Consider the following 13,080-nt stretch of genomic DNA (forward strand, 5'->3'; position numbering starts at 1 on the left):
CATCCATCCTTCCACCATAGAACCCTCTGGTCTTGCTTTTTGACGTACATGACCTTTCAGTACTCCCATAAATCTCTCGGCCCAAAACATCCATCGAGTAGAAACAACACCAGCAAGCTCTATCTCGTCCACTAGATGGATTAGCAGATGAACTTGGATATCAAAAAAGGAGGTTGGAAGTTCCTTCTCCATTAAACAAAGAAGCTCTATACATTCACGCTTCTTTTGTGGAATTAACCCTTTGTCAATTTCTTTAGATGTAATCCATCTATCAATAAAAGAAAGAAGATATTAAAGTTATATTTGAATTAAGAACTTATCAACTAAAATTTTACACTAAAATTTAATGAGCGATAAATACCTTGCAAGCGATCCAAAGCGATATATTACGTCTTGGACTCCTTGGGTAGTACATCCATCAATAACAAGGGGTATGATTAATCCAATCAACAAAACATGCAAGAAAATAAATACTTACGAAGATTGATAAAACATTACCTTCACAAAATTGTGCCAATCATGTGTTTTTAAACCAGACAAGCTCTTGTCATCTAAAGTGAACATGTTTCGACAAGATGCTCCATATCCTGTAGGCGTACGAATCAATTGAATCCTCTTGTTGATAGTATGCACCTCTTCTGCGCTGAGTACCCATGGGGCAGGCTCATAGGTTGTGTCACGTCCAGTTTCATCAGAAAGTGGCCATAGATTAGGCTTTGAGTTTCGATCCTTTAAGTCATTTCTTGCTGCCACTGTGTCTTTCAAGCCAACAAGGTGTTGCCATAACGAATGAACACGTTCTTAAATATATTCATAGGATCAAAAAGATGACATATCTTCAAATCCTTCCAATATTCCAAAGTGTACCATATCGAAGGACTTTGAGCCAGAGAACGTTTTCCTATGGCTCGCACCTTCACAGCGTCATCATCATCACCGCTTATGATCTTTGACTTCGGATCGATAGCGGGCCCAACAGTCCACTTTAGATACCAATCCTTTGGTGTGTTTGGTATTGGACATTTCCCTTCTTCTACCTTCCCGTTGAAATGTATGGCTTGCCTTCTATTTCGTAGATGATGCTCTTCAGGTAAAAATCGTATGTGTCGAAGATATATATTTTTGTTGAGGTTTTTGCTATAAGTTGATCTCAACCAATCACCACACACAGGACAAGCTTTATAACCCTTGGTACATATTCCTGCATGAAAAACATAACAAAGATTATTAGCGCAATAAATATACTAAAAACATATGAGAAAATGTATATATCTAAACCATTTACCTGAGCAAAAACCATATCCTAGAAAGTCGTGGATAGTCCATGCTAAAATCCCACGAACAATGAATTGTCTTTCACCAATGATTCTTGACATATCCACGACATCAATCCCTCTCCACAAATCTTGAAGATCGTCAATGAGAGGAGCCAAATATAAATTCAGGTCTTTAACTTGTCGCTTTCGTGGGATTAAGAGTGAGAGCATTAAATTCTCTTTCTTAATACTAAGATATGGGGGTAGATTATAGTTAATAACTACCACCGGCCATGTAGACCATTTACTTGATTTTATAGAAAATGGATTCACACCATCTAATGCTACACCCATCTTTAAATTGTGTGATTCTTTTGCGAAATCTGGCCATAGCGAATCAATATTCTCAAATGCAGGACTATCCTGCGGAATTCGCATTACTCCATGTTTGCTCTTGTGCTCCGCTCCCCATGTCATAAGCTTAGCTAATTTAGGACTTTGAAACATATGTTTTATACACGGAGCCAAGGGAAAATGTCTCAATACCTTTCTAGGAACCTTACCTTTCTCATCTTTATAACGAGGCGTTTGACATTTTGGGCACGTCACATTGTCCTGGTACTGATGTCTATATAAAATACAATCGTTGGGACATGCATGTATAGAAGAATAGTCAAGTCTAAGACTACTTATCATCTTCTTCACCTCATCGTGTGATGCAGGAAGGGAATTGCTTGTCGGCAAGAACTTTTGAGAGACTAGCCTGCAAGTTGATTAAAAATATGATCAATAACAAGCACCAATGTTTAGAGTGTAGCAAATAAATATGTTAGATGTATACATACTTCAATAGTGCTGAAACGGATACATTACTCTATCCAAAATGGTTTTGAAGATTAAGAATAAGTAAGCTGCACTTAGTCGTGTCAGTTGGCTTCCTTCGTAGATATGCTTTAGAGCTTCTTCTCGAAGATACTTCTCGTTGTTAGGAATATCGCTCGTACTATCATTTTGATGCCAATCCTCAATAAAATCAGCCATGCCATCGTCATTATCAAAGATATCATCACGTCTATTAAAGTCCTTAGAATATTGTTCCTTTAGTCTTGCATACGTATTAGGATCACTCCTGCGTAGGATCCTCATACACTCTATTGACATTTGAGATACGTCATGTGAATGTTGATTTGTGACGTTATCGATACCTACATATATAATCTAGTTACATTATATATTTTACTCTTTGATTTTTAAACCTCCAATATCAAACAAAGGGAGATATGAATATACCATAGGTCGATGTCGCTCCTCAGGTGGTGGTGCTTGCTCAAAAGTACCATAAGTCATCTGATGTGAAAAGCACTCCCGTCGTGGCCTGCGATACGTGCCACAACAACGAGCACACCAACATATAATAGACTCATCATAGTAGAAATCATCGTAAACGGGTTCATGTGCAGTATCGGAACTCTGTGCACCTTGGCTACCACTAGTAGGAGGTGGTGGTGTACCCTCTGATTGATCCGAATCTGGATTTCAATTACCATAAAAACATGAGACATTTATCAAATGACCAAAATAAAAAATTCAATAAAAGTAACAAAACATTGAAGTCTAATAGTTATATGGTATATTCTGAGGCTTATTGTAATTTAAAAAATAAACAGGCGCTATTGTATGGTGCTGTCAAACAAGAGAAAGGCAACCATTTGCATGGAGACATGGCAATTCTTCCGCAAGGAGATGCGCCTACGCATTAATTTTCCCCAACAAAAGGTGTGTGCCTTTGGTAATATATATTAGAACTAATATGAACTTTCCTAGATTGATTCTAACTTTCTCTAATCTATGTTATTTTGTTTATTCAAATTTGCTTATGAGGCAGCAAGAAAGAGAGTAGCTTTACGTCACACATCTAGACTAGGGCGGATGGATTTGTGGTCACATGTGTGAGTATAGACCATTCACATTGTAACTTTTAAATGTAGTATTATTGAATGCAAAAATTAATAAGTCTTTGGTTGTGTCTTAATGTAGACGAAAGACTATGGTCGTGCACCGACGGCACAGGAAATAGAGTACGCCACATACTGCGGCTATCGTGCTTTGTGTCAGACACTTACTGACACTCCAGATCCACTTGTACGTATCTTTGTTTTGCTTTGTAGTTTTTTTCATGGTAACTGTAATATATTCTTTTTTTACTTCACTAAAACGAGCTTATTCCTTTCTGGATGGGTTTTCAAGATACAACCAACTGGCAATTGCAATGGAGGATCAACACAAAACAGCGTTTGTCACAGAATGGAGAATATATGTGTATCGTTTTATGCCTTTCGGCTTAACTAATGCCCAGCTACCTTCCAAAGGTTAATGATGCACGCGTTCAAAGAATACCTGAGAATATTCTTAGAAATCTACATGGATGATCTTTGTGTACACTCTCTTCTACGAGAGGAACATATTGACCATTTGCAAAAGATATTTGAAAAATGCAGGACATATCAAATCTGTCTTAACCCGGAAAAGTGTATTTTTATGGTTAGGCAAGGCCGCATCTTAGGACACATTGTCTCAAGAAATGGCATAACCACTGACCTAGACAAAGTCAAAGTCATAGTAGACCTACCCAGGCCTACTAATGCGAAACAAGTGCAATCCTTCATGGGACACTGTGGGTATTATCGAAGATTCATATATATGTATGCAATCATCGCACAACCTCTGTATCATTTGCTAGTCAATTTCGACTGGACCAAGGAGTGTGAAACTTCATTCCAAAAGCTAAAGGAAAACCTTGTATCAGTACCTGTACATAAAGCACCAGATTGGGAAAAAATATTCCATGTTCACATTGATGCTTCTGCATATGCAATCGGGAGTATTCTGGCTCAACATGAAGACGGAACAATGGATTTTCCAGTTTGTTATGCAAGCCGACAGTTAAACAGTGCAGAAAAGAACTACACAACCACCGAAAGAGAGGGGTTAGCAATGATTTATGCTGTAAAGAAATTTCGGCATTATTTGCTTGCAAACAAATTTGTGTTCTTCACAGATCATCAAGCTCTTTTGTATCTGGTGAATAAACCATGCAATATAGGGAGAATTGTACGCTGGTTTATTATATTGCTAGAGTTTGATTTCACAGTGGTGGTAAAAAAGAGTAAAACCCATCTACGGGCGGATCATCTTTCAAGGTTACACAACGGGGAAGATCCTGAAGGAGTAGATGATGACATACCAGATGCTTATCTTTTCAATATTGAAATGATACCCAAATGGTCTCAGGAAATTGTTAGCATCCTTTCCTTTGGAGGTAGATTTGATAGCACGGAAGACAGATCCAAACAACAAACAATTCGACAAACAAAAAACTTCCAGTTGATTGCAGGACGGCTGTATCATCTAAGATTGCACCAAATTCTACGATTATGTGTAAATCTAGAGGAATTCGAGTGTTACCTAGAAGAAGCGCATGTCCAGGATTGTGCATTTCATTGTTCAACAGTGAAAACACACCAGAGACTGAAACAGTTAGGGGTTTATTGGCCAACTATGTACGCAGACACACATGCTTATGTTAACAATTGTACTATATGTAGTGCCAAAAGACCAGTGGATCACGCGACATTGTTTTAGGTAAATATTGCACCTGCATGGAGTCAATATATCATTGATTTCTTAACCACAAGGACGTTTCTTGAAAACATAACAAGAGCACGGAAAAGGGCTATAGAGCTGGAGGCTCATGACTTTCAGTTAATTGGGAACCAACTCTATAAGCGAGGAAAGGGCAATCAACTTAGAATCTGTGCAAGTGAAAGTGAATACATGCTGATTTTAGAACACGCACATGGAGGAATAAATGGAGGCCATTTTTCAGGCGATAAGACGGTAAAAATTGTCTTAACCGCCGCAGGAATATGGTGGCCTACATTGCATATGAATGCTGAAGAGTTTGTAAAGAGTTGTGACGCATGTCAGTGCACCAAGGTGCCGATAAAGAGAGATGAGATGCCACTACGGCCAATGATGGGGGCAAGGGCATTTGCAAAATGGGGCATTGATTTTGTGGGGCCTATTTCACCCCCTGCATATCGCACCCATACCCAATATATCATTGTGGCTACGGACTTTCTCACAAAATGGGCGGAAGCCAAGGCAACACAAAAAGCAGATGCACGGACCACTGCACAATTTTTGTATGAGAATTTTTTTGTACGATACGGATTACCAATAGAAATTGTCAGTGATCGTGGAACACATTTTCTTAATGAAGTCATTGAATATCTGCTAGAGGAATTCATGGTCATACATAGGAAATCTGCTCCATACCATCCACAGGCAAATGGACAAGCTGAGGCCACAAATAAAACACTATGCACGGTTCTCACTAAAATTGTGTCAGAGTCAAGGACAGATTGGGATCAGCAGCTACACTCAACATTGTGGGCATACAGGGTAGCTTACAAAACATCGATAGGAACGACACCGTACAACATGGTTTTTAGTCTAAATGCTATATTACCCATAGAGTTTTTAATTCCAACTCTACGAGTAGCAAAACGCCTAGAATAGATGACCTTGAAAAGCTAGATGAACTTTGCTTGAGAGATGTAGCTTCGATCTATGCTAAAAAGAGAAGACAAAAAGAGTTTTTTGACAAGCATGTGCGCACGAAAGAGTTCAAAACTGGTGATTATGTACTTGTTTATACTTTGAAGCAACATGCCAAGAAACTTAAAAAGCGAGGGATGGGACCCTTTGTGATTAGTGACCTATCACAAAGCGGAGCTGTCAAGCTTGCTACATTAGCAGGTGAAGAAATGCCAAATTGGATTAGTGGGTGTCGATTAAAGAATTATCATTTACCACTAACACAGGATATGCTTCAACAAATTCATCAAGGAAAACAACGAATGAAGGAGAAGCAGAGGGTACGAGAAGAAGCTCAAGCAGAAGCACAAGAACGCATTGCAAAAAGAAGACTTTTGCGACAACAACAAAAATGTGGAGCACCATTGCGAATCAATGCCATTCGACTAACGAGGTTTGATGAAGACCACATAGAGTTGGAATTAAAGTGGGTAGCAATCAAGTTGAATCGACGGCATTGCTTGATTCTGGAGCTCAAGCAAATTTAATCTCTTACAGATTATACAAACAGCTCAAGTACACAGGTCAACTTCATCCTACTCCACAAGTGCTGGAAAGTAGTACATCACATTCTCTGAAAACATTGGACTGGACTATATTGCATGTACAAGTACATCAATATATTTACCCACACAAATTTTATGTAGTCGAGGATGAAAGCACACAACACCCCATGTTGTTGGGACAACCTTGGCAAAAAGAGTACAATGTGCAAATAGATTGGAATGCAAATGCAGTCGAAATTCAGCATGCACAAGAACAATAGGTAATAGCCTTTGCTCAGCAACCCCACAATAATCAGCTGCCAGCAATGCAATCACTGGAAAAAGAGCCAAAATCAAGGGTGCCACCAAAGAACAACATGATACCCAAGGCTAACAACAAACAGGAAACTGCCAACCATGCTCACTACATACATACGAAGTCACCAACCGCAGTAAAAAGATCGAGGTTAGCAAAACAAGAGAAACAAGGTGGATGCGGAAGGATAGAAATGACATGCCAGACAGAAAACAAGACAACGGAGGAAGTCAACATAAGCAGATAATTCAACCAAACACCAAGGGCATAAAAAAGATATGGATTCCAAATAAAATTCTCAGCAATAACTCAAATGTGACTCGCATTTGGATATCGAAACTGAAGCAAAAGGAACTCCTTTCAGTACAAGCAACATCGGCAGGCAGACAGCTGCATTTGCAACCGACAAATTGACTTATGTGGATGCCAATAAGCAACAAAATAGTGGCAACCACGGAAGTAGCAAGAAACCTACAAAAACCGGCAAAAACAAGCTACCAATGGAAAGCAAAAGAGATAAGGTCAACGGTCAATTTCGCCAAGCCAATTCTCTCCAAAGAGATAACTATGGCCATATCAACAGTAGCGGCAAAGCAAGCGACTTTTGCAAGAAAGACAATCAAACAAAGAGCAGTAGAGTTACGGTTGTTACTTGCAAAGAAAACAGGAAACCTCAACGACGAATGCCAATAAGCATCTTGCTTATACCCTTCTCTTACACAACATTTTCCATGCATTGACCGAGTATGCATAAAATAGGGCCACATTACACGGCCAAGCATGAGCATAATTTTTTTCAACCTATGTACGGCACATACTCCAAGGCGATACCTTGTCGTCCGGGAGGACTCCGGCTAGGAGGGGGAGAGGCATTCTCAAATGCGGACCCAATAGTAGAAAGAGCAAAAAAGGGCATGTTTTTCGACTATTTTTAAGGGTTTTTGTTTGATTGTGAAATTTTCTGGACTAACCCAAGTACATATGCCCTTATACAACATGAATGTACAGATATATGGGGCCAAATGCCAAATCAAGCCCCTAGGTGTGTGTATGTAAGTAGAAATAACTGTTTTTCGGGCAAAATATTGATAAAATGGAGAAATCCGGCCATAAAAATTGCATCTGAGTGTATATAATGTTTTGCGGTGATATTTTTGATTTATCATGATTTTTGGGGATTTTCTGAGTTTGATTTGCTATTTTTCTTTTAATTTTGCTAATTTTCGACAGAAAAACTTTAAAAATACAAAAAGCAGGTGAAAAACAGTCGTAATGAAAAACAAAAAATATGGGGATGATCAGTGACTATAGGACAACCTATGGTATAGTGGAGGTGCAATTATGAGACTGGAGCGGAAAGCGTGTTTTGGCCAGATTTTGACCGAAATGCCAAATTTCTGGTAGACAGGACAAATGAAGTCCAAATCAAGAAACTTTTGAGCCTAAACCGCATCTTACAAGAAGTTGGGAGCTCATGTCAAATTTCATGAAAAGTGGTTCGGGGACCTCCATTATAAGAATTTTTCACTTCATTTTAAGCTCATTTTTACTATTGAACTTTGAGAAAGAGCTTCTGCCACCTAGAGCGAGCGGAACTTCCAGCAGCTTCTACGACGCGCACGACTATCCGACGGGCTTCAAACATGAGAGGTAGGCTCACCACCTTGAGCTTTTCGCGCATGTTTGTCGTTTTGTCGCGAAAACTAAGCGGGCAGTAGAGACCTACAACTAGAAGTAGTCACCTAACGACTAACCCAAAAGCAATGAGACTTCATCGGCAGCTTACCCTAGCATAGGAGACCAGTCTTGGATGCCCAAAGGCAGTAGAAAACCATCGGGAAAAACCCTAATTCCTAGAATCCCGCAAGAGGCCACCAAATGGGAAATCGGCGGAGAGGCGCCCAAATGCTACCAAAATTCATGGGTAGGAGCATCTCAACATGCTCAACAAGTCTATATAGCCCACATGACCGAAAGGTGACCCGAAGCGGCACTAAACTTCAGAAATGGCATCAGACACAAAGCGTCAAATAGCTCTCGCGGCCAAACCGCATGTCTGTTTGCCACCAAACTTCACGAGCGGCTTTCGTAGACCATGAACAACCAAGTCCTATGGTGGTAGACCACCACAAGTCATTGAAGACATGTAAACGCAACCACAGGTGCTTCTAGAGTGACAAATTGCCAAATGGAGCTCCAGTGAAGCCAAAGTCCACAAAAACCATACGGCAAGGATCCCCAAGGGATCGGAAAGCTATGGAGACCAACATCAAGAAATTTCATCGCTGAAAAGCACTCCAAAAGTCAGAAAACGGCTCGGAGGCTCTGAAATCCACACAGGGAGTTACTTTCTATCCATTTGACTTGTTTGTTGAAATTAGGCTTAAAAGGGACTCAGGGGGACTAAGGGCAGGCACCAGTGATAGTTTCCATGAAAAAATCATCAGGAGACATCCTACGCGTAGGATGTCTTAAGGCCATTTCTGGGCACAGAACCCAACATTCCTCATCACACACATTTTTTGAATAGCCTTGATATGCTAGCCACCAAGTTTCATCACATTTGGACCAACATTGACCTCATATGCATGAAAAAATGCAAAGTTAGGGCATAGAGGCAAAAATGGGCCATAGACCTACCAAAACTTGTCCAAATCACATGAAACTTGCACAACACATTCATGAGCACATAGCCAACCCTGTGTGGTTACTTGCAAAAATTGATGAAGTAGACATCCTACGCGTAGGATGTCTATTTGACATTTTTTGCCTACAAGGGGTATTCTTACATTCTAGATCTTTTCTTATCATCTTCAAGAGCTCATATATCAAGTTTGAAGCCATTCTAATCAATTTTGACCCCCAACACATTCAAGATACACTTTTTGAGCCCAAAAACACTACACAGGGTCTTACCAACATCAATTCTTGTCCAAATCAAAATCCAAGAGCATGGCTCTGTTCCACATGCCAAGGACTACCCACAGAACAAATCTCAAGCCATTTTGATGAAATAGATATCCTACGCGTAGGATGTCTCCAGCATGTTTTTGAACTTCTATGCAAAGAATGACATCATGGGAGCCATTACCATGGTGCAAGGAGCCCATATATCAATTTTCAACCCATTTGGATATCATTTGTCACATGTTGTGGAGATTCTACCCAATTTGTGATCCTAAAGCCTAATTCTGCCCAAAAATCCACTTTTTGATGCCCAAATCCAATTCCAAGCACATAACTATGTTGTACAAGCCAAGGACCACCAGCATGTCAAGTATAGGCCAAGGACCAAGGACCACCAGCATGTCAAGTATCACCAAAATCTGATGAAAAAGACATCCTACACGTACAGGCCAAGGACCACCAGCATGTCAAGTATCACCAAAATCTGATGAAAAAGACATCCTACACGTAGGATGTCTAGATGATAAAATTTTGCCAAAATTGCACTGTGAGCACATGCACAGTTGCCCAAGTTCCTTTTAAGTTTTATTTTCAATTTTCAAGTCATTTGGATAGTTAAAACTTAGTTTCTCAGCTATATGGAAAAAACGCTAACTTCGGACTACTGAGTGAAACATTATCTATGGCAGCCGCAAAGTCACCGGCAAAGAAGAAGAGGATGACCATAAAAGATTACCTAGAAGAGGTAGAGCCCTTCGTCATACCAGAAGGAACTCTAAAGCCAACCAACACATGGATCCAAGAAGATCTGTTAGAGTCAAATGATCTAAAGATTTACCAAGGCATGTTCAAAGAAACCAAAGGAAATGTGATAGAGCTACCAATGCTACCGCGGGAGCTCAATGAGTTCATCAGAAGCAAGATGGCAGAGTATCTGGAGAAGATTGATCTCCACAATTATTTTGAAGCTGTGTCGGCAGGTATCGACATAAAAAGAGTATGGGAATTTGTGACGACAATCAAAGAAGATGGAGTGGCCCGAGTTATGGATCTGCTGGGCAAGCCAGGCACGGAGATTCTAATCACAGAGAGAGTAGTGGCAGCTGCACTAGACCTCTCCAACAAAGGGGATAGTGTAACCAAAAGAAGAGACGAAGTAAAGGTGTACACAGAAAAGAAAGGCAACTACACTTTTGAAGACATTGCCAACCCCAAAGTGGAAATCATGAGTCAGCTGTACAATCAGTACTTTCATATGTGTACAAAGCGGCCACAAAAGTACAGAATGCCGCCTGCAACAATTTCCACAGCATTCACCTGGGCAATGCAGAAAAGCAAGCCGAAGGTAATCAATTATGCAACTTATATACATGATAATCTGATGAAGATGGGCAACAAGAATCCCACATACATCGTGCCGGGTGAGCTAATCACGAAGGTGATTTATGGGGCATTGCACACCAAGGGAAGATGGCCCAACCCTCCATCACAGAACGACTGGCTAAGGCTCAAGGAAGATAAGGAAGAGGAACAACCCAAAGCACCAGGTGTTGCCACTAGGTTGAAATGCCGGTTAGAAATCGTGCAAGAAGAGCAGCCAGAGCTGAAGAAGGGAAAGAAGGAATCTATCCAAGTGCCTGTAAAAGAGACGAAATCACAGAAGGCGGCACGGCTAGAGTGGCTGATGTAAAGTTTTAGGGCCGAAAGAGCCCTCAAAGGAGATTTGAATGAGCTATGGAAGCTATCTCTAGAAGCAATGTCGGGATCATCCCGAAGGGTGCACAGAGACAGATTCGACGACTATATTAAGAATTTTGAGATTCTGGATGCCACAGCGGAAAATATCCCACATGTACCATTTATAGAAGAAGAAGTGGAGCAAGTTCGACGGCAACTGCTAGAGGAGCAGGAAGGCCAAGAGAGAGAAAGGAAGACAAAGGCGGATAGGGATTTCAAGAAAAAGCCGACAACTCCACCATCTAGCCCTGAGTCCAACCCACCGCCCTCACCACCTCCTCGTAGCCCTCCACAGACTCAAGAGAAAGAGGAGCAAGACAAACCTGAAGATCAAGAAGAGTCAAAGCAAGAACAAAGCCAAGAGCAAGAACCAAAAGAAGAGGCTAAGCCTAAAAGTGAGCAACCATAGCCAAATGAAGCAAGGTATAACACATTTCTAGACCTACTAGCTGCCGGATATACAAAAGAAGAGGTTGCCACAGTCGCATTTGACTTGGAAAGCACGGGGCCCAAAGAGCAAATGCAGAGCCTTTGGTTAGTGGAGCTTAAAGAAATGGCCACTGGTACATTGGACCTGTAGCCACCCACTAGTGATTGGGATGTGGTGATGACAAACCTAACTGGGCTAGGAGCACAATCAATGGCCTCAGAAAGTGAAATGGCAACTCTCAAAGACACTGAAGTGCAGATAAAGCTTAAAGTTGACACTTTACAAAAACAAAGCCAAAGGCAGATAGAGAGAGAAGCAGAGCTGCAAGCCAGTCTAGCAAAGGCATTGCAAAGATGTCAGGAAATGGAAAGAGAAAATCAGGAAGCAACTCAAAGACTGTAAGGAGCCAAAGAGGAATATAGACAACTCAGCAAGATATTGACAGATGCAGAGAGGGAAAGGGATAACCTAACCCTACAACTTGTTGAGGAGGAAGTTGAAGCAATGCAGAATGCCAAGGAGAAGGCAGAAATAGAGCAGGAGGCTAGCCAGGATGAAGTCCTTGAGCTCAAGGACCAGCTTAAAGTTAAAGATCAAACCATCCAGCGAGGGCATCTCCTACCAAGTCAGAGCTACTAGATCGACTCACACCACTTTAGAGAGCCAAATCTATGAAGAACAAATGAAAGAGCTCCAGAAAGAGTTGACCTTAGAGAAGAAGCAAAGATTGATGATGGAAGAAGGGTCGGTGGTTATGCAAACACGCATGGAAGAAGAGCAGAATGCAATGCAAAAATATCAAGAGAAAGCTTGAGGAGGCGGAGAAGATAAACGCCGATCTGAACGACCTCCTCGTGAACATGGGAGAACAAGCTAAAGCAGAGAAACAGACACTCCAAAAGCAGATAGAAGAGCTGAGAGGCCAGTAAGCAGAAGAGCAGGCAAGCACAAGGCCAGCAGCCATGGAAGGCATATACCTAGAGAATGTGGCAGATTCTGTGGGGACACACCCATGCAAGAGGAAATCCTTGTAGGACCCTCTCAAGAGCCACAAGATCTAACACAAGAAGAGGAAGAGAAGCTGCGCAAGGCCATAGAAGCAGAAATCAGGGAAATGGCCAAAGAAGCTTTAGAATGGGAGCAGAGGGTTTTTAAATCCATGACCATTCAGAAGATAGACGCCAGCAACCTCCGGCATGAATGGCTATAGCCCTCTCTCCCATATCCTTTGCTAAAGTACGAAGCCGCCACCATCAACAAGAGAATCAGAGAAGAGCCAATAGTGCCACT

Source organism: Adiantum capillus-veneris, chromosome 8 (genome assembly GCF_014529385.1).
Source record: "Adiantum capillus-veneris isolate H3 chromosome 8, ASM1452938v2, whole genome shotgun sequence".
Taxonomy (NCBI): Eukaryota; Viridiplantae; Streptophyta; class Polypodiopsida; order Polypodiales; family Pteridaceae; genus Adiantum; species Adiantum capillus-veneris.